The sequence below is a fragment of the Pseudorasbora parva genome, chromosome 22, assembly GCF_024679245.1.
Source record: "Pseudorasbora parva isolate DD20220531a chromosome 22, ASM2467924v1, whole genome shotgun sequence".
In the NCBI taxonomy this organism is placed as follows: domain Eukaryota; kingdom Metazoa; phylum Chordata; class Actinopteri; order Cypriniformes; family Gobionidae; genus Pseudorasbora; species Pseudorasbora parva.
In genome coordinates, this window is record NC_090193.1 from 13,119,219 (window position 1) to 13,141,968 (window position 22,750).

Here is a 22,750-nt window from a genome sequence, read left to right on the forward strand (position 1 = left end):
TCAAGAAAATGGTCTGTGACCCTGTCGTACCCACTAGGAGTCTTTTCAAGTGACTTGAGCAGTGTCCTCTCAATGGCCAGCAGAGCTAGGCTGCTTAAACGGCCTTGGCCCATTGTGTTTCGGGTGTAGCTTTAAACAGGAGAAGCTCTTTTCTACACCTACAGATGTAGCTCCAATTGTTGCCACTAATGAGAACAGTTTGTAAAGCTGAGGCATTGCACTGTCCAACTCCATGTCTTTAAGGAACACTAAGTAATCACACAGCTTTCCCCTGTTACCCTGCAAGTCCTGATCTGAATACAGGACTTGAAGTTCTGACCTCAGTCTTCCTGAATCAAAGTGATGGAAATAACTTTTCAGAACACTTTGGAAGGCTTCCTCTGGAAATACCTGACTCATGTCATCAAATTTTCCTGGATTGACTAATTCTAAGAAGAGCGTGTTTTCCAAATTTGAAAAACGTAGAGGAATCTGCTCCAAGATGTTATCAAGGATGGCCATGTACAGATTTCTGTATCGCACTTGGGGATCCTGCAATTGGGTCAGACGGCGCTTTCTCATGGGCTCATCTTGTGGGTCTGATGTGAGATCTGCTGTTTTGGCATAAATGGCTTGGAAAGCCCCCTCTGACCTCTTCTCTTTGACAAATGCAAGAAGAGATTCAATTCTGTTCTTGCAGTAAAGAACATCCATCGCCCTCTGCTGGACAATATCAAAGACCACATCAGTCTCAGAGAAGATTTGTTCATATGTGTACAACATGAACACAAACTCAAAATCCTCCAGTTTCCTCACAAAGCCTTTGGCACAATCCAGTGTATCACCATCCATTGTTGTATTCTCAAATGTCTGCAGGAGGCCATCATAATTGTTTGCCACAGTGCTCACTATCCGTGATGTGAAATTCAATCGAGTAGGAGGGTTTCTGGGCAACCTTGAACAGCCTGCAGACTTCAGAAAAGATGTCCTCTTTGTGGATTCTGAATAAAATGTGGCAAATCCAGAGAGTGATGCAAAAAAAATTCTGCACTCAGGCAAGCATTTAGCCCCCTTGTGACAGCACCAGATTCAGTCGGTGTGCATAGCAATGCACAAACATTGCACTGGGGGCTATTGCTTTCATCATGTCCCCTAAATGACAGCTCCTGCCGGCCAAGCAAGGATGTCACATCAATAAGGCGGTTTATGTTTAGCCACTTGAATGCGAGCACCTTAATTTATTGCATGCTCAACCCTGAACCTGCCCATGCAACTTAATCTTGCACATGCACTCACATGTTCATTGCTCTTTTCATGTCTTTTATATGCCCTGTCAAAGTTAGACAGATCTCCAAACCCCACCTTTGACCAAACAACACATCCGTGAGATGGTTTCATCAAGAGGCATGGCCAGCAGTACATTTTATTTGTCACAGCACTTCCAGTCAGCCAACTAACTTTGTCATACTAGGAGAGCTGAAAAGACCTGTTATTTTTCCCTATCTTTTGCACTAAATCAATCTTAGGTGTTGATCTGCCCTGCTGTTTAATTCTAAGTTTTTCCTCGTAAGGAACACATTAAAATGGCTTCGCAACAATATTAGCACCGTCTGCCATCGTGCGCAGTTTCACCCACGACGCTAACCTAGCCTACTAACGTTATATGAATGAATGAATGAATGAAGGAATGAATGAATGAACGATCTAAAAAAAAAATTTAACTCTGAAAAACTGAAACAAGGAATGTGGTGTATAATTGTGTGAAATGTATGATGAAAATCAAGCAATTTCGCCAAGCAAATATCAAAGAAATAGGTTGCAGCAGTTTTTATTTTGACTAAACTTGAGAAATCCGTGATGGGACTGAACGCGAATAGCTTCAGTGATTCCTTATAGTACAGAATCGCTGTCAGTCAAAAGGAGATGCAGTCTTTCGACAGACCCTCCAATCATCACGCAGAAGCTCAGAGTCTGGGCCAGCCCACTCCCCATTCACCCCCAGAGACGCTGAGCGTCCGTGGGCGGGACATAATCGCAGCGTTTATCCAATGACCGTCGAGTTTCGAAGCGCTGAAAAAAACCTTTCAAAGCAGCCCCATTGAAGTCAATGGACGCTGGGCTTCAATAGGGAAATGCACTGTGACACTGCGGGAATGTATGAGAAGGAGAACGTTTTCTAACGCATTTTTAGTCAATAAAATGTTAATACAATAGTACATATTTGACAATTAATTTTGTGACATTATAAGGGAAGCCGAGCTTACCTTGCAGTCTTAAAGCCCCACTTGGCTACTTTTGCTCTCGGGGTCCCCCTACAGTTTGGAAAAAAATAATGTCCTCAACTACTGTCGTAAGAGCTGTCATCCTACAACAGGGGATACCATCGCGCGTGCATTTGTTGACATGACAACCCTGATAGCCCTGAACTAGTGATGCGTGGGTCGTCTCATAACCCGTGGACCCCGTATGTCTATTTAATGGTCTCAGGTGCTCGGCGGGTTGTAAAAATATATACAGTGGTGCGGTGCGGGCCAAATAACTTCATAAAAGCGTCCCGCGGGTCGGTGCTAACAGTTCCCCTGAACACTGCAAGAGGAGTTCTTCTGGCGTCGCGTGTGAAATGTCTTCATCCCAGGTAACGTTACAGTCAGTGGCATATGTTTCAGCATGTCATATGAATATAATTTCATGGGTTTTATTTTTTTCAAACGCCAAATAATCACGATGCTCACGTTTACAAGCCAGCGTCATTATAGTAGTCTATTGGTTACCGTTTTACAGAATCTATATGATACTTCAGTTCAATGTTTGAGTGGTAGCTCACCGTAACAAGCAGGACAGCATCGGTCGGGCACGCCTCCTTCAGCTCACGCCGACGAGCAAACGCTGGTCACATTTTGATCTTCGTCCTGCCTTTAATCCCATCACTTTTTCATTTCCTCTTATTGCTTTCCTCCAACAAAACCTTTTCTTTCTTATTTGTCTCTGCTGCTTCGGACATGACTATATTATCCGACGAACAAAGTTGGGCTCGCACGTCCGAATGTAAGGAAGTGTGTGTGTTGGTGGAAGTGACGTATATGCCGTAAACCAGTCGAATTTTGTAGTTCTTTTTTTTTCTCGGGTTACTACCCGAAACCCGAAGTTTAAAAGTACGATTAAAAACGATACAGACCCCATCAGGCTATGGCAGACGTGTCATTCAACCTATTGTAAGTCGATTTATCATCACAAGAGTCTTAAAAAATATATTATGAAGGTTGAAAAGTTACCTAGTGCTGCTTTAAAGAAATCGTTACTGATATGTAGTGAGACTAAATAAAACTTTGCCTCTTTCTTTTCTGAGTCTTTTTCTTGAATTAAACCCTATTTAGTTTTCACTCTCTAAACAAGCATCCAATCAGTTTAACATGAACAAATAAAAATAAAACATGAAAACAATTAAATTATTGACTGAATGTCCAATAACCACAACGTTCATTCACAATGAATTGGAAAACCTCAAAACGAAAAAAAAAAAAAAATGAAATTGGTGTCAATTGGTGTCTTCTCTGAATTTGCCTCACCGGCACGTCATCCTCAATAAACCAGTCTCCGGTGTGATGACTCCGATCCTTCAAATATTCATATTCTTGTGTACACTGTAAAAAAATACCCATCAAATTTACGGTAAAAAACCGGCAGCTCTGGTTGCCAGAACTTTTCCGTAAAAAATACGGCAGTAACGTTTTAGGTTATACGGGACAACAGCATATAATTTAAAGGTTTATAATGAGGTAATTACGGTTAAAACAGGTTTATTTTACAGTTAAAAACCCTATAATTTGAAAGTTTATATAGAAATAAGAAATATGGAAATATGTGTACACAGTACACTATAAAACAATAATGGTAAAAAAAAAAATATTGAACCGAAATATTAAATTACCAACTTTCAATTGAAGCAATTGAAATGCTAATATCTGTTATTTTCCTTTTATATAATTTGACAATCACCAATTATAGTGGTGATGAGAATCACATGATGAATCAAAGCTCATCACACGCAGCTTTTGGAGGGACAATATTAACATATAGAAGGTGCACACACAAACACTAAACACCAAACACCATCATGGTAGCACACATGATGTTTTAAAAATGCAATAAACATTAATTTAACAACATTAGATGTAACATAAAACCTTAATGTACATAAGTGATTAGAAAAAACTAAGAAGAAACATAGTTAATTCAATGAAAATGCATCAAATGTGAAGTGTCACGTGGGGAATTCTGGGAATGTCAATTTACGTTTTTTCACTGTTAATTACACAATGACCTGTTCTTTTTCACTTCGAAAAATTGTAAATTTAACGGTATTTTACTGTAAACTAAAATAAAATGTATAAACCTTTAAATTATACTGTTTTGAACTGTAAAATAAATGTTTTTTAACCGTAATTATTACATTATAAACCTTTAAATTATATGCTGCTGTCCCGTAAAACCTTAAACGTTACTGCCGTATTTTTTACGGTAAAGTTCTGGCAACCACAGCTGCCGGTTTTTTACCGTAAATTTTATGGGGATCTTTTTTACAGTGTACACTGTAAAAAAAACTACAAAAAAAATGTTATTTTTACAGGAAAATGCTGGCAGCTGTGGTTACCAGAGAATTATGAAACTATGCGCACTATGAAATTCAAAATTAAGTCTGTGGTTAGAGGAGGCACAGTTTTTTTTCATTTTTATTAAAAATAAATAGAAAACCAGTAAGTATTACATTAAAATGTAAAGCATAAGATTTATGTATGTAAACTGCGTATACATTTTCAATGCATTTGGATTATTTTTACATAGACAAATTAATAAACTAAAGATGATTGATATATGCCAGTTATACGTAAATGAAACAGTTAGGAATTATGTAAAAGTACACAGAAAAACACCCATGTTAAATTAACACTTCCTAGTGTTCATGTGTATGCTCACTACTGAGTTAAAGTACCATTGAAGCAGTGTTGAAGTTAATGAGATAATTAATTGATGATTGAGCATTAATGATTAACACCTGATGATAATGAGCAGAATCACTGAAGGAAAGAGAAACACGAGAACTACAGCTGACTTCAGCCACAGCTGTAGATGAAATCAACTGAAGATAAAAGAAGACATTAAATCTCTGAAGATCCCATCGGAGGATTAAATAACTTCCCAAACAACATTACCAGCTTCATGCATTACTAACCAAACTGATTTTATTGTTGTAATTTATGTTTTAATTAAAATAATAGTTTTATATGAAGTCACCATGATGGTGAGCAGTGTTTGCTTTAGTTGGGCTCTTGACCCTGGACTCTCCAACATTAGTTTTCTGGCTGCTATAACCGTGTTTGTAAAGCACTTTTGTTATGGCATTGAAAGTCAAAAACCATGGCCAGGTGATTTGGCTCTTTAATGATGATTATATTAATCATCATGTAGTGGGTGAATCACTAAACTCATTCAGATTCTAATGCTCTGGTTATAGAGGTAATGTGTTAATTGTGTAGCCTGCGTAATAAAAGCCATGTGGTTTACATTATAAACTCATGCATTGTTGTAGCAATCAAACAACTTGAAGGACCAAAAAAAAGGTTTAATCTACGGCATTATTTAGACAAACACAGACATCAAGAATCAGTGTTTGCATCTCTACAATGACAAAAAAAAAAAAAAAAAAAAACACAATTCAGATGCATAATTTATTCATGCCGCAATGCATGCTGGGACTCATTGGAGAGTTTTGATTGGTGGTACCCAGCATGCACTGCAGCATTAAGCTTTTCATTGATTGTCACCATTGTTGAGATTCATACACTGATTCTTGATATCTATTTGTGTCTAATGATTGCCATAGATTAAAACCTTTTATGCACTATTTTTTTTTTAATTCTGCATATTAGAGTGCCACAACAGTGCTCATGCTATAGAATCAACTGGCCACTATTATGATTAAACAAAATTAATAACACATAAACAGAGTCTTAGACTCTGAACAAGACCAGCGATGACTAGATGATGATGATTATATAATCATGAACAAAGAGACAAATCATCTGACCATGTGTTTTCGTGGCTTTCCATGCAGTAACTAAAGTGCTTTATAAACACAGTTAAAGCAGCCAGAATACTAATGTTGGAGAGTCAAGGGTCAAGAGCCCAACTAAAGCAAACACTTCTCACCATCATGGTGACTTCAAATAAAACTATTATTTTCAATAAAACATCAACATCCACAGAAATAAAATCAGTCTGGTTGGTAATGTGTGAAGCTGGTAATGCTGTTTGTGGAGTTGTTTAATCCTCCTCTGCTGAGATCTTCAGAGATTTAATGTCTTCTTTTATCTTCAGTTGATTTCATCTACAGCTGTGGCTGAAGTCAGCTGTAGTTCTCGTGTTTCTCTTTCCTTCAGTGATTGTGCTTATTATCATCAGGTGTTCATCATTAATGCTCAATCATCTCTTAATTATCTCATTAACTTCAACACTGCTTCAATGGTACTTTAACTCATTAGTGAGCAAACACATGAACACTAGGAAGTGTTCATTTAACGGCTGCGATTTTTCTGTGTACTATTACATAAATCTTAACTGTTTAATTTATGTGTAACTGGGATTAATCAGTCACATTCAGTTTATTAATATAATTAAATAAATCTTACCTGTTTAATTTATAAATGATTTACAAATAAGATTTTTATTACTGATTCTTAGATAGTGATTCTTAGTAAGTTGATTAATTTGTTTGTTAAAATTACATAATCCAAATGCATGGAACATTTATATGCAATACAAATACATGTTTAGACATTTTTTAAATGCATAAACGTGTAAAGTGACTTACATTTTTAAGATTAACAAAAAATTGTAATTGTCAACAATATTTGCATGTCAAATTAACAAACTAGTTTTTACAGTATTTTCTCAAAAAACGTACAGGTTTTTAATACCAATATTTGTAGTTTTATCAAATAAAATTTTATTATAATCACATGTTGTAAATATAACAAAATATTCTGTTTAATAGTTTACAAAATGTCACTGTGATTGAAACAAAAAATATTTGCTTTTGGGTTTTCTATAATTTTCTGTTGGGATTTTACATTGTTTTTCTGTAAATTTCACTGGCATAAGGTTAGATCTACTGCAGTTATTCACCGTATATAGTAAGGAAACGTTGTGTTAACCAAATAACAGTTTTTAACTGTAGCATTTTTACAACCTTTGACCGTTAAAATCACGATCATTTTTTACAGTGTAATCATGTGTAATCTTGTGTAATTCATATTCTTGTGTCATCCTCAATATACCCTTCTTTTGCGTGATACTCAGAAATTTTGAATATTCCAATCTAATATGATTTCTGACCTGTAAGGTTGCCAGAATAATAATCATACACTTTGTATTAATAGGCCAGAGGAGAATTGGCACCCCAACTGAGCCTGGTTTCTCCCAAGGTTTAGTTTTCTCTATCATGTCCTGATGGAGTTTTAGTTCCCTGCAACTGTCACCTTTTGCTTGGATTGCTCAGTTGGGATCAGTTTTGATTTAAGTTATTAAACTAAATATCCAAATAAAATAAATGTATTAGGTCTTAATTAATTGTATAAACTATAATCCTAATCTGCCAACATTGTCGCTATATAATAAATTAAAATAAACCTTTTTTATTTTATCAACATTTTCTCCAGAACAACTCTATAGCCGAATCAAATTTTGTTGCAATATTGTCCTGACACTGTGAAGCTGCTTTGAAACAATTCCCATGTAAAAGTGTTATATAAATAAAGTTGACTTGACTTGCCTTTCAGCTCTGAAACTTACAGGATATTCATATATTACCATGACCTTTTATTTGGGGTGTAATTATACAGCATTGTCACGGTTCGGTTCATGTAACAGTTTTGAGGCCACGTTTTGGTTTGTTTCGGTTCTGTTTGTCATGGTTCATGGCAGGGCACCAGGCAGCAATAATAACACTAGATTCACTTTTAACTTAAAAATAACATCAGCAAAATGTTACTTATTACCTTTAACTTCATTAACTTTATACATTGGCTTCCCTTTTTCTATAAAGCAGTTAGCATACCTGAGGAACCTATAATAAAAAGAATGTCTGCACTATAGACTAGTCAGAAATAATCTACTCATTTTACCATAACGTTAACAAAACAAGCACATTTTTCTCATAAAAATTGATTACACACACACGTAATTTTCCAACCTTAGCCTACTTAAGCACATACATTTTATGAATAGGACCAATACTGGTGAATAAATAAGCCTATATAGACCAGTGAAAGGGCAATTCTGAAATCCACTGCCGCTTCAATATACCTGTATATAGTATATCCTAATTAACTTCATAATCAAAACTTTAATCAATATTAACCTTCCTATATTATTATAATGATTCTTTCCAGTTATGATTTTGCCTAATGTTTCTTGTTTTCTAAACTGTATATTTGGTCTCTGAGGAGTGACTGAGGTCTGACCTAGAGATGTACATGTCAGGAATGTAACAGCGTTTGCTCACTTAGCTCTGCTTCCAGAGATGAAATATGGATTTGTCTTTCATTTAATTACTTATATTTTATTCCTTTTAAATTTCCTTTTACTGAAACACTAAAAAGTCAAGATGAATATTGCCTGTACTATTGTGTGTCCCTCTCACTGAAAGAAACCATATGTTATCAGTATGTTTTGGTTAGAACTGGTTAGAACTAGAGCTTAATCACACATTGTGTATGTGCACAATATTCTATGTGTTGCGAATGGTGTACTATGGGCACCCTTAGAGATGGGTGGACTTGTTGTTCTGGGCAAGCTGGCGCTTGCTCCAGATCTGGAAGGTCATACTAAATTCTGGGGTGAAAGCATCAACAAGTGACACGTCTATGGAAACGAGCATCAGATTAACTGACGTGAGTGGAAATTTACCATGACTGTGCTTTATGTCTGAGCCAATCAGAATCATCCAAATTGCAGTAATGATGTGGAAAAGACCTTGAAAATAATAAAACTGTTGGGACAATTGTATGGAGAAGCGTGTCGGTCAGTGAAGGAGCTCGAATCGCAAGTAAGTGTTTCTGAATAACTCTGTATTTGCTGTATTGCTTAGTGTATTAATTACTTGAAGGAAGATACATTTCGATTTTGCACTTATTTTTCCTATTCATAACTTTAATATGTGAGCTATTTACAATTGCACTTTAACCAGGGCAGTTTGAAGCGTGCTGTATGCAATTGTCAGCTGTTATCAAATAATAATTGGTGGCTTTTAGCACAGGTAGTGAGTCATAGTTTGGTTTCGATTTGAGTCATTGGTAGCCTGTTGCACTGATTAATCTTTGGGATAATTATAAAAGCGTCCACAGCTGTTTGCACTCACGTAGTGATCAGTGTGTATTTAATAAGCATCTTAGCGCTGGTGCGGTAGCGGGAGTGTTCAGCCCTCGTGTTCAGCCACCTCGTGTGATGACCGACAAGTGTAAAGACATCTTTTTCGACTCTACCTAGGATCGACTCCACCGTAGAACGAACACCAAGAACACACTTAAGTATTTTTTACTCTGTCCTCTTTCTCCTTCTCTCTAACCTCACAATGTGCTTTCAATACATACCCACTATCTCTAACCCATGCTCCACTATCAGATGCAGACGGCAGCGCAACACTGCTAATCTGTGTCCTATTCCTTCCTCTACTAATTTCCTCCCTCCTTTTCTCTGAGTCTATGGAATTGTCAGTCAGCTGTAAACAAAGTTGACTTCATTCCAGCCTTTGTCACTCAATCCAATCTGAATATTTTGGCCTTGACTGAGACCTGGATCCGTCCAGAAGACTCAGCAACCCCTGCTGCTCTCTCTAATAATTTCTCTTTCTCACACACGCCACACTGGCAGAGGTGGAGGCACAGGTTTTCTCATCACAAACAATTGGAAATACTCAACCCACACCTCTCTATGTAAAAACAACTCATTTGAATACCATGCTATTTTAGTTACAGCTCCTGCTAAAATTCATCTTGTAGTCATTTACCGCCCTCCAGGTCAATTGGGCACCTTTGTTGAGGAACTAGATGTGCTGCTATCCTTATTCCCTGAGGATATTCAATCTCAAACTCCTTACTACCTCACACACACACAAATCTGGCAACCAATTTGACCTCATCTATATATGCAACTGCACTACAGAAAACACTTAGGTCAAACCCTTACACTTCTCTGATCATTACTTCATCACATTTAATCTACATCTTACTACTCATACACTTCCACTTCCTCTACCAGTTAGTTTCAGATGAAACCTGCGCTCTCTTTCTCCCTCTCACCTCTCCTCTGTTGTTTCATCCTCTCTTCTGTCAACCACACAATTCTCCTCTATGGATGTCAACACTGCAACCAACACTTTATGTTCTACTTTAACTTCTTGTCTAGATAGTATCTGCCCTCTATCTTCTAGGCCAGCACGCTCTACTCCCTCTAACCCTTGGTTATCTGATGTTCTTCGTGAACACCGGACTTAGGGCAGCAGAGAGAAAATGGCGCAAATCGAACGACCCATCTGACCTGAGTAAGTATCAGTCTTTGCTCATTTCCTTCTCACATGATGTCCATACAGCTAAATTCCTCATATTTCCACAACAAAATCAACAGCACCTCAGACACACGCACAATTTTTAGAACTTTCAACTCTCTCCTCTGTCCCCCTCCACCACCTCCCACCACATCTCACCACATCTCTCTCTCCCATTTTTTCACAGATAAAACCACAATCATCAGCAGTTAATTCCCACCTCCACACACACACAATTCTAAATAAGCCACATCCTCAGCCAAACATTTTCTCTCCTCCTTCTCTTCACTCACTGAGGCTGAAGTATCTAAACTTCTCCTCTCCTGCCATCCCACTACCTGCCCTCTAGATCCCATCCCCTCCCATCTTCTACAAGCCATCTCCCCTACACTCTTACCAGCACTCACACACATCATAAACACATCTATCTGCACCGGCATCTTACTTACCACATTCAAGCAGGCTCGGGTAACCCAACTGCTTTAAAAACCCACATTAGACACATCACTAGTAGAGAACTACAGACCTGTTTCTCTCCTACCATTCATAGCAAAAACACTTGAAAGAGCTGTTTTCAACCAGGTCTCATCTTTCCTCTCACAGTCTAATCAACTGGATGTAAACCAGTCAGGTTTAAAAAAGGGCCACTTAACTGAGACAGCATTATTGTCAGTTACTGAAGCCCTGTGGCTGGCTAAAGCTGCATCCAAATCATCAGTCCTCATCCTCCTTGATCTATCTGCTGCTTTGACACTGTGAATCATCAGATTCTTCTGTCCACCCTCTCATCACTGGGCATCACAGGGACTCCACTCCACTGGTTTGAGTCCTATCTCACAGGTAGGTCCTTTAAGGTTGCCTGGAGAGGAGAGGTATCCAAAACACATCAACTGACCATAGGGGTTCCTCAGGGCTCAGTGCTTGGACCTCTCTTCTTCTCCATTTTTTACAATCTCACTGGGACCCATCATTCAGGCACATGGCCTCTCATATCATTGCTATGCTGATGACACACAGCTCTACCTCTCTTTTCAACCAGATGATCCATCAGTAGCTGCACGAATCTCAAGCTGTCTGGTGGACATCTCGGCATGGATGGAAAAACATCACCTGCAGCTCAATTTAGCAAAGACTGAGCTGCTTGTTTTCCCTGCTAATCCAACCATACAACACGATTTTACCATCCAGCTAGGTTCATCTTTGATTACCCCTTCAGGGTTGGTCAGAAATCTTGGAGTAATCTTTTGGAAACTCATCTCTTCCATGAGCACTTAATCTTATCATAAAAAAACTCTTCCTCCTCTATTTCTCTTTTCTTCTTCCCTTTTCTGGTTTTTGCTACTCTGAGTATTATACAAATCTTGGTTTTTAGGGCAAGTTTTGCATTTTCTTTGCCTCCTTTTGACAGATCGCTTCCTGTACTCCTGAGTTGTAAGTCGCTTTGGATAAAAGCGTCTGCTAAATGCATAAATGTAAATGTAAAATGTAAATGTATGTACGATAGGGCGAGGCAGCTAGATGGAGAGAGAGGGAGCACAGCCTTGTGAGACTTGAAGCTGGCTTCTGCTTTTGAAACTTAAGTAAATTTTTCTTTTAATTAATTGCAATCCTGACTCTTTGTCTTCATTTCTTCATTTCATCACAACTGTGGCAGAGAAAAATGCTCGGGTGCTGGTGAGAGGGCACGATCAGCACGACCGCAATCTCACAGGCTGCTTAAAAAACCCTGCTGTTTTCACAGCAAAAGAGCTGTTGGTTCACTTGTCAGTGAGTGCCTACATAGGCTGCACTATTTCTTGTGTGCGGCTGCGGTCTTCCCCTGGGTGGTTCAGCACTTCTGAAAGAACATTTTCCTCACAAAAGAACAACACGGGTGAAGCTGCATCTTTTTCAAGATGCCATTCCACCCCTGCATTTCTGAATGCGGTCGTTCCCTGTCGCCTGCTGACGATCACAATCGCTGTATCACATACCTGGGCTTACAGTACGTTGAGGCAACTTTTGTGGATTGTTCATGTTCCCACTGCGGGAATATGACTGTATCAGCACTTAGGTCGAGACTCGCCTACCTTCGAGAAGGTGAAGTCCCCCTACCCATACCTCGATCTAGTGCTATTTCCAGTAATAGATCTACTTTGACGGATGGCCGGGGTGATCTGAGGATTATGTTTAGAGCCCACCCACTGAGCATACCTCTGCAGGCCCCTAATCACTCACAAGCGCCGCAGCCAGTAGAGCTTCCGGAGGGACCCACTGGCCCCTCACAGGGGGAGTTCCAGTCTTTGGAGTATGAAGATTCTGCTGTATTGCAGAATCTGTAGTGATACTGCGTTGATACTGTATAATATGCAATACAATATATAATAATACTGTACTAATTCTACTACCCTCTGGGAGTTGACCGAGTTGACGGGTATGCTTTCCTGGGCTGCCGAAAAGGTCGGACTTGATTGGAAACCTCCGGAACGATTGATTCTCAGCATCCCGCCCAGGTGCCTTTCTTCCCAGAGGTGCATGAGGAGCTCATTAGGTCGTGGACGACAACATTCAGCGCAAGAAACAGACCTGGTGGCTCCTGCCTCCTCACTAACCTTGGCAGGCAAGCCAGGGGGTATGTGGAAATCCCACTAGAGGAGTGGGCCGTCGCGATGCAACTGTGTCTGGCGACCACCTCTGACTGGCATGGAGACCCACATCTCCCGTCCAAGGCCTGTAAGTTCTCTTCCAGTCTGACTGCAAAGGCTTACAGGTCTTGTTGGCCAGGCTGCATCCGCATTGCATGCCATGGCGTTGTTTCAGGTTCACCAGGCCCAGGCACTCATGGATATGTACGAGGGTAGCAGGCCCAGAGCTTCCCCGGGAGGAACCTCGCCTCCCGGAGGCGACGGGTATGCTTTCCTGGGCTGCCGAAAAGGTCACCTTTGGCTTGGCTTGCTCAGTTGGGGACACTAAAAATATGATTAAAGTTATTCAACTTATTATACAAATAAAATGTATGAATTAGGTCTTATTTAATTCTATAAACTATAATACTGATCTGCCAACATTTTCGCTATATGATAAATTAAAATAAGCTGATAACATCACTGTTTTCTCCAGTACGACTGTACAGCCAAATCTAATTTTGTCGCAATATTATCCTGTTTGACACTGTCAAGCTGCTTTGACACAATCGTGATTGTAAAAGCGCTATATAAATAAAGTTGATTGATTGATTGAACCTCGCCCTCAGGGCAACAAAAGTCACTGCCCGTTCCATTGGCCAGGCGATGTCCACTCTTGTGGTCCAGCAGCGGCATCCCTGGCTCAATCTGGCCGGCATGAGGGAGACTGGTATACATCGTTTCCTGGACTCTCCCGTTTCCCCAGCCGGGTTGTTTGGCAATGCAGTTGAGACAGGCCTGCAGTACCCCTCTCAGAAACTAAAGCAATTTCCATTTCCAAAATCTCTGGGTTGCAAAGAGAGCGCACTTGGCGGTGTTCAAGCTCCCATGCCTCTCCAACCACCAACAGGGGGTCAGCAGAAGCAGGTAACTATAGCCCAGCACACTCAGGCCCTGCAATGGGCCACTACCATGTTGCCCGAGCCGGATCCCTGCACGCTGCTTCGCTGCCCCGATGCGGTTATGTCTGTGGTGCTGTAGGTTCCACTGGTTTGGTCGCTGGGGGCCTGGCTAGTGCTTCCCAGCCAGTCCCACTGGCTCATCCATACCATCAGACTCGGCTATGCGATTCAGTTCGCACAATGTCCCTCCAAGTTCAGTTGTTTCCACTTCATCTCCGTTTCGAAGGAGGGTGCCCCTGTGCTTCAGGCAGAGATCGCAGTCCTACTAGTGAAAGGCGCGATAGTGCCGGTCCCTCTGGCCAATATGAAGACCGGCTTTTACAGCCCGTACTTTATTGTACCCAAAAAAGGTGGCAGGTTATGGCTGATCTTGGATCTGCGATTCTTGAACCGGTCCTTTCACAGGATGCCGTTCAGAATGCTAACACAGAAATGCATCTTTAGGTGCATTCGTCACCTAGATTGGTTTGCAGTGATTGACCCGAAGGACACGTACTTTCATGTCTCGATTCTCCCTCATCACAGTCCATTCCTATGCTTTGCATTCGACAGATGAGCTGGGATGAGATGATCAGTACAAAGTCCTACCCTTTGGGCTGTCCCTGTCGCCCCGTGTCTTCACAAAAGTCACGGAGGCGGCCACTGCTCCCATGAGAGTGTGGTGTTCGCGTCCTCAACTATCTTGATGACTGGCTGATCCTTGCCCAGTTGCAAGTGCAGTTGTGCGAACACAGGGACTTGGTGCTCAGTCACCTCAGCGAGTTGGGGCTTCAGGTCAACTAAGAAAAGAGCAAACTCTGCCCCACGCAGAGGGTCACTTTTCTCAAGATGGTGCTGGATCTGGTGGGGCCAACAGTGCGCCTCACCGAGGAGTTTGTCCAGTCAGTGTTGAACTGCTTGAATTCGTTTAAACACAGGACAGCGGTCCCTCTGAAACATTTTCAGAGGCTTTTGGGGCATATGACAGCTGCAGTAATGTCGCTCAGATTACTCCATACGAGACTGCTTTAACGCTGTTTAGGGAGTGCCCCTAGAACAAGTGTCCAGGCATGCTGTTGTCTCCAAGGATGCCTCATCCATCGGCTGGGGTGCCACATACAACGTGCCCCAAACTGCAATGGCATATCAATTGGGTGGAGTGTTTAGCAGTTTGTCTTGCGCTAGGCTGCTTCAAAACGCCGCTACATGGCAAGCAAGTTCTGGTCCGTGTTGTCACAACTAGCCCGCCATCTCCTCCTATGGAGTCAGAAGTATCCGAGGTTGCTCCATGCCATTCACATTCCGGGCCTGCTTAGTCGTACAGCCAACAAGCTCTCACGACAGCCAGTGCTACCACAAGAGTGGAGCCTCCATTCCCGGCTGATCCAGCTGATATGGAGCCGCTTCAGGGCCACACAGGTAGACACCTACGAGGCAGCTCTATGCGTTGAAGTGGAACCTGTTTGTTGACTGGTGCTCTTCTCACCAAGAGAAGACCCCCGAAGATGCTCGGTCAGTGCCAGGCTTTCCGTCCTACAAGATGGGTTGGAGAGAAGGCTGTCTCCCTCCACCCTCAAAGTTTATGTTGCTGCTATCGCCATTAACGCATTAATCGCCTGCAAGCGTTGTCTTCGGGGGAGGAAGACCAAGCCCTAGCTTTTCTCTGTCCCATCCGTGCCCTGCGGACTTACGTGGACAGAATGCAAAGCTTCAGGACCTTAGAGCAACTCTTCATCTGTTACGGAGGCCAGCAGAAGGGAAAGGCTGTTCTAAACACAGGATGGCCCCCTGGTTAGTGGATGCCATCGTCTTGGCATTTGCCCTGCCCTCACAGGGTTAGAGCCCACTTCAACAGGGGTGTGGCCTCTTTCTGGGTGTTGGCTCGTGGAGTCTCACTGACAGATATTTGTAGAGCTGCGGGCTGGGAAACCTCCAACATGTTCGCTATCTTTCGTTTTGCTCACTTCCCATAGTCAGTAACAATGAAGTGCCCGTTCTAAGTGTCAGCTTGCTGTGCCACTCCGTACCCCATGGAACGGATATGAGCCAATGTCTTTTCCTTGGCAGAGCGTCTCATTGAGTTGTTGTTCCCCTGCCTACAATGCCCAGGGCAACCCCTGGGACTTCAATATGTGCACTAACCACAGCCAGTCTATACATTTATTCTCCACATGGTAACTTCCTCCGGGCATTATGTAGCTTCTGCAGCAGCCACCCTGGGCATGCTTTCACAGTGTTATCCAATAGTTTGCTGAGTAGGTCTTGCGGAACAGCGGCAGTGACTCTCCCTGCATGAATTTCCCTGCCCGGAACAGACGGGGTCTGAGGGGCTCTCGCGAGGCATTGGAAGTGGTAGAAAACTGTGGTGTTTGGGGAATGTTTGGGTTACATATGGTAACCCTTGTTCCCTGAAAGAGGGAACGGAGATGTACATCCCGTCGCCACAGTTAGTGTACCATCACTGCAGGTCGAGTCGCTAGTTCGGCTTCTCAGTTAAAAACAACCGCTTAAATTCCACTTTATACCCGCGCTGTGGGCGGGGTGCGATATGCAAATCCTGCATGCCAATGTTCAGTGGCCCGTTCTCTATTATCTCGAAGCTGACAGGGCCCCCTGAAGTGGTCCAAAATTGTCCGCAGATGTCCGACGTACGTCTCCATTCCCTCCTTCAAGGAACGAGGGTTACCATATGTAACAAAGACTTTATATTTCTCTCACCTTTCCAGTTACCAGCATTTGAATTTACTATCACTTTTGTATATACACGGTTGGACACTTGCATAGGGGCAAGGCCAATTGTTACAAGTTACCCATAGGAAGTGCGCTGTTAACACCCACATTGATGGTTGAAATATAGGACATCCTCTCCGAAAAGACGATAAACATTACATATAACATCTAATGTAACAGTTAATTTACATAAATGTAGCATAAATATAATCATGTTAGATTTAAACCTCTATTTGTAGCTAACCTTTTCTTTAAAACCGTACTTTCCTTTTGTCTTAGGAATCGAATTGGGATCATAACATCTTTAACCTTATTTCCTGATGCACTGCCATTAATACTTTCTGGAAAAGATAGAGCTTTTCCTCCCTGTCTTCTATAAAACTTACGGTAACACTTTACAGTAAGGGTACATGAATTATCATGAATTCATGCATTAATTCATGCATGACTTATGCATTACATGCATTTATATTATGAATCATCAGGAACTAACAGAAATTCAAAGTCTTTCATTCATGACTTCATGGATGAACAACCACTTAATTAAAACTTAACTAAGGTGAGTAAATCATCATACATTATGGTTTATTACACATGATCATGATAATTTCTGTGTTTAAAATTTGGTCTAATTCATGCATGTAAGACTATTTTCGAAACCAGAATTGATGTATGTTTGAATGTATTTATGTAATTTGTGTATATTTTACCTACTATGATGTAATGTTGTTGTTGTAGTTGCAGTGTAACATTTTAGAATGGCAACCATGAAGACTAGCTAAATGCATAAACATTCAAGATAATGGGACCCATTAAAATAAACAAATACACATCCTGTGCGCAGAATGATGTGCTCAAAGCAACACAGAGTCATAGCAAGCACACGTGTAGAGGCAACGCTTCCGCTTCACAACATTAAAAGCACAAATGAAAGAGATATTAATGCGTACTGTATGCCTTATAGCTTATCTATGCAATAGTTTGTTAAGCCTTTTCTGTAAACTATTTTAAGTATAATAACAGGAATATTGAATCATCATCGTGTTGACAGTCATAACGCAACCCCGCAGCAGAGGAAGAGTTTACATAAAATTGAATTTATTGACTTCAATATTCATCTGTACCTCACATTAAAGCATACGTTAACTGTGTTTAAAGGCTTGAACTTTCATGTACATATGCATGTCAATTCACCATCATTAATAACACATCATAATTGTTTCAAAGGACCAAGTCACCACTTTAGTTGAGGGGCCACAAACATGATGAAGTCATTAGAAGCTGATGCTTAGTTAATGATGACTACTGTATTATAATGCCAACAGAATTCATGTGTTATGTGCTGAGCCCGTGGCCAGTTTTGGGGTCTGACCATTTACCTGCAGGCTACTATAAAGAAGACATGAACATGCTAAACTCAGAGATCATGTTTAATAAAAAACTTTAGTTAATCACATTCATTTATTTACTGGTCTAGCCTGTGCATAAAGTAACGTTGATTTTTGTATATTCCTTTAATAATTCACAAGTTCACACTTCCATTACACAAATAGAGTAAAGCAAATTAATTAGGTTAATTGTCTGAATGTGCTCCTCCCGATAAATATAATAAAATATAATTTAAAGTAGTCTTGCATGAATTAGATCAATGTTTTTTGTTAACACTGAAAACATCATGATCATGTGTAATAAACCATAATTCATCATGATTTACTCACCTTAGTTAATGTTTTAATTAAAGGTGTTGTTCATCCATGAAGTCATGAATGAAAGACTTTGAATTCCTGTTAGTTCCTGATGATTCATTAGATATTAATGCATGTAGTAATGCATAAGTCATGCATGAATTAATGCATGAATTCATGATAATGCATGTACCCTTACTGTAAAGTGTTACCAAACGTACTAATACCAACCTAAATCACAGACAAAAGGGATATATATATATATATATATGAGAGTGTGTCACCTAATTTGCTGACTTCTCCTTCACTTCCTTGTTGCCAAAAATATCAAGCACATGGTACATATTTAAGTTTGATTAGCTGAAGGGGATGTCATATGATAATAAAATCTATAAATATTTTTTTTTATTTTTGGTTGAATATCATTATTTTATTTTAAATGCAATTTTCTCTGCATCCTTTATAAATGTTGATACACCATAGGCGGATACAGTTGAGAGCTAATCCACAGTATAACAAACTTGGTTATTGGTCGGACCAGTTTACCTGACTTTTCCCAAGTTAAAATAAACTTCCCCTTTCATTTTAACACAGCTTCCTAAAACTCGGTTTAACAAGTTCTCTGATCTCACTTACTTCTCAAATGCATGTTCTGCATTATGAATGACATGGTGGGGAAAAAAGTGTTTCTTTCAAGCCTTATGCTTGAATTAAGGTGTGTCCAAACTGTTTCACTGGTAGTGTACATTCATAAACTTTATTAACCTTTAGTATTTACAATGTACAAATTAATCTAAAATCTAAAATACAAGCACTCTGCTTTTGTTGGAGAACACGGAAATGGTTAAGACAACCAATAATGTTGCCCTGAAAGAGATCTTTGTCCTGCAGTTAGATGTAGCCACATGACTGTGAACAAGTTGATGTTATATTGAATTAAGGCGAGCTAGAATTGAATGTAGATAAGAGAAGGAATGTTACTTTGAAAGAAAGTGTCATGTGACTTGGGTTTATTTCCTGCTGTAGAAAATGTTTTACTTATCTTTTACAAAATGTTGACATTTTAAAACCATATTTGTTTTGATCAAACTGGACGACTAACAAAGTATACAATATATACACAAAATGAATATTATTAACATAGATGGCTACTCATAGAGGGCGGTTTATAACAACAAATATCTACTCATGAACCTCGAAATTATAGTTCTCTTGTGCAGAACCATAAACGGAAGCAAAATTATTTTATATAAATATATATGAAAAAATCTGTAGAATACACTTAGCATTATCTTTAAATGTCTGCATACAGTACAGATTAGATCTGAACAGATCAGGGAAAAACACATTTCACACATTAACTGAAATTACATATTGAAATGTATGTGCACTGTACCTTAAACTGTTTTGAAGTGCTATATGGCTGTTCTCTTCCTGTCCGGATACATGAACTGTTGTTGCCTGGCTGCCAGTGGCACTGAATGGAACTGAAAGAGACATTTCACCACTAATTCAGAGCAACAGGAAGAAACCTTTGTCAAATTAACTTAGCAGCATGCTCCAGCATCCATACACAACCCGAGCAGACACACCATTTATAAATTAATGTTATTTAGAAATTGTGGTATGTGAACTTTGCATTCTTTTTGGCCAAGAATAGGACATAAACACACCACTTACCAATACCAACCAAAGAATATGATTGTTATGTGGACATTATTTTTGAATTTACTCACTATATATAGAAACAATTTATTCACAAATGTAAATGGGCATTATGTTTATTTTATTTAACTTATTTAAAAATAGAAATGGGTCTACTTGTGTATGTTGTGTACATAAAGAAACATGTAGATTTTTTTATACTTCCAACATACCTTATTGATATACTCGTGACTTACAGCAACAAGAATTCACTGCTATGCTGATGACACTCAACTCTACTTCTCATTTCAACCAGATGATCCTACAGTCAGTGTTCGTATCGCTGCCTGTCTGACAGACATTTCTGACTGGATGAAAGAGCATCATCTTAAACTCAATCTTGCAAAGACAGAATTACTTGTTTTCTCAACCAACCCAGCACTTCATCAAAATTTCTCCATTCAGCTTGGTTCATCGACCATAACTCCATCAAGGACAGCCAGAAACCTTGGAGTTGTGATTGATGACCAGTTAAACTTCACTGACCACATTACTGCAACAGCCCGGTCCTGCAGATTTGCTTTATACAACATTAGAAAGATCAGACCCTTCCTATCAGAACAGGCTGCACAACTCCTGGTTCAAGCTCTTGTTCTCTCCAGACTGGACTATTGTAATGCTCTTCTGGCTGGGCTTCCAGCATGCACTATCAAACCCTTGCAGCTGATCCAGAATGCAGCGGCGAGAGTGGTCTTTAATGAGCCGAAGAGAGCGCATGTTACGCCTCTCTTCATCAAACTGCACTGGTTGCCAATGGCTGCTCGCATCAAATTCAAGGCACTAGTTACCGCCTACAAAACAATCACTGGCTCTGCACCAATATACCTAAACTCACTTGTTCAGACTTACACACCCTCCAGAAGCTTGCGTTCTGCGAGCGAGCGGCGCCTCGTGGTTCCATCCCAAAGAGGCAAGAAATCGCTCTTACGGACATTTTCCTGGACCGTTCCCACCTGGTGGAATGACCTGCCGATCTCAATTCGTGCTGCCGAGTCTGTAGCCATTTTTAAAAAACATCTTAAGACACATCTTTTCCAATTGCACTTGACCAATACAGAATTGCACTTACTGATCACCACAGCAACGACCAAAAAGCGCACACTCCTGGATCATATCTACGTCTCTCATCCGGATTTGTGCCTTCAGGCGGGTATGTTACATAGTTATCATAACTATCAGAATCCAGTGTTCTGTATTTTGCGTACGTGAGTTTTTGTTGTAGATGGCTATTGCTGCGCGTTTAGCTAGAATGCCATACAAAACCAACCCATTGGGCCACTGAATCTGCATTAACGACAACAGCTGGGGCAACAGCCTTAGTCCTAATGGGTTGTTATCATAGCTATCAAAATCCAGTGTTCGGCATTTGGCGTGTGTGAGTTTTTGTTGTAGATGTCTTAAAAAAAAAAAAAAAAAAAAAATGCTTGTGAAGGGTGCTCGTGAGCGCCCCATTTGCAGCTGCTACACGCCCTCGATGCACACTTCAGCTGAGTCTGCAAGTTTGTGAGCTACACAGAGGACTTCTACCCAGCAGTCAAAGCAGCATTATGTCATGAAAATGCAGACTCAGAGGAAGACTGCCATGGTTTAGGGTGCCATTTGGGACAGGGCCAAAGACTAAGGCAACTTGAGGGCTTAAATACACAAGGGCTAATGACAAGACAAGGGACACCTGTGAACAATGATCAACCCATAAACCAATGACAACATGATACAGGAACAAGTGGCAGGAACACATGAGAGCATGGAGTCACATGACAATAGAACACATGACAAAACCAGGAAGTGCATGACAAAACATGACAATGGCTGCGTTCGGACCGCATACTCATTGAGTAGGTACTCAATTTCAATATGTACTTACTTAACGAGCGCTAAAAGAGTAGGTGCTATATATCCAGATCTCGTTAGGTATGAATGCGATCCGCACTTTATGCGCCATGTTGACGTTATCGTGTGACCCATGACGATATCACAAGCGCAACAACTTGTGTGACAGGTTTAATTCATCCATCTTCTATATATTAATATTGGTTTAAACATGCTCATTTTGTGGTCTTGTTCAAGAATAAGCTGCCCATTTATTTTTTCATTGTAGTAAAATAAATACATTTTAACCCTACTAATCTGAGAGTTTCATCCTTTTTTATCCTTGCAAAAAACCCAAAATCGTTATCTCTTGAATATGTATTGTTAATTTCTTTATTTTATATGCAAAAAAAATGTAATCCACAGGCAAAAGTGGGCTAAATCTCCTCTATATTTCCCTTTTTCTTGTTAAATTTAACGCCTGTTTCATCCCAGGCTTATGAAATAATAACTACAACAAAAAATAAATAAATAAATATTGCATATGATGATTTATTCAAGATATCTAACCTTGTTATTGTGTTTTTTGTTCTGTGTATATAAATGTACACAAACCCATATTTGTTTTATTATTACAATTGTTCATTGTTAAATATACCACCATGTAATTATAAAACAATAAAAGAACAGATATGAGTG

At 40.0% G+C, this 22,750-nt stretch overlaps 1 protein-coding gene across 2 annotated transcripts in view; it reads right to left on the minus strand.

Moving 5' to 3' along the window:
• LOC137057979 (bactericidal permeability-increasing protein-like) overlaps positions 1–20,036 on the minus strand; it is a 130,693-nt gene extending 110,657 nt beyond the window's left edge. Inside the window, exon 1 of one of the 2 annotated variants that reach the window (XM_067431098.1) lies at positions 19,935–20,036. The gene's annotated coding sequence lies outside the window, so the exon portion shown is untranslated. Of the gene's footprint in view, positions 1–19,174; positions 19,242–19,934 lie in introns of those variants that run through there. The other variant, XM_067431099.1, reaches the window with a different exon arrangement.
• Positions 20,037–22,750: the final 2,714 nt, after the last annotated feature.